This window comes from Lampetra planeri, chromosome 58, assembly GCF_965212315.1.
Source record: "Lampetra planeri chromosome 58, kcLamPlan1.2.h2, whole genome shotgun sequence".
NCBI lineage: Eukaryota > Metazoa > Chordata > Hyperoartia > Petromyzontiformes > Petromyzontidae > Lampetra > Lampetra planeri.
Genome location: NC_136164.1, coordinates 4,620,896 through 4,621,416, shown reverse-complemented (window position 1 = coordinate 4,621,416; position 521 = coordinate 4,620,896).

Below are 521 nucleotides of genomic sequence, written 5' to 3'. Positions count from 1 at the left end.
GGCGGGTTCACAACACATTTATATTCATTGTGGATCATTCATCAAGAGGGGGTAAACCTCCAGGAGACAAACACAAGTTGAGAATAATAATTGAGTTTTTTTTTTTGGGGGGGGGGGGGGGTGAGATCGTGTAAATATATAAATGTGTCGTTAAAACCCGCCACCACCCGACACAGCCAACTAGTAAGGGCTGTCACGTAAACAACGTGGACAATTCGTCACGAGTACATCACTAACTGGTTGTGATGAGAATCACTGGCTTACGACTAGGCATCGGCAAGGTAAGGTAAAAGGTCAAAACAACGAGCCTACCTTTACCCTACCCTTACCACAATACAATCACTCTACCCCTGACCTTTTACCCTTGAGCAAGGTAAGGTTAAAAGGTCAAAAGCAACGAGCCTACCTTTATTTTACCTTTTACCCTTACCACAATACAATCACTCTAACCTGATCTTTTACCCTTGAGCAAGTTAAGGTAAAAGGTCAAAAGCAACGAACCTACCTTTACCCTACCTTTT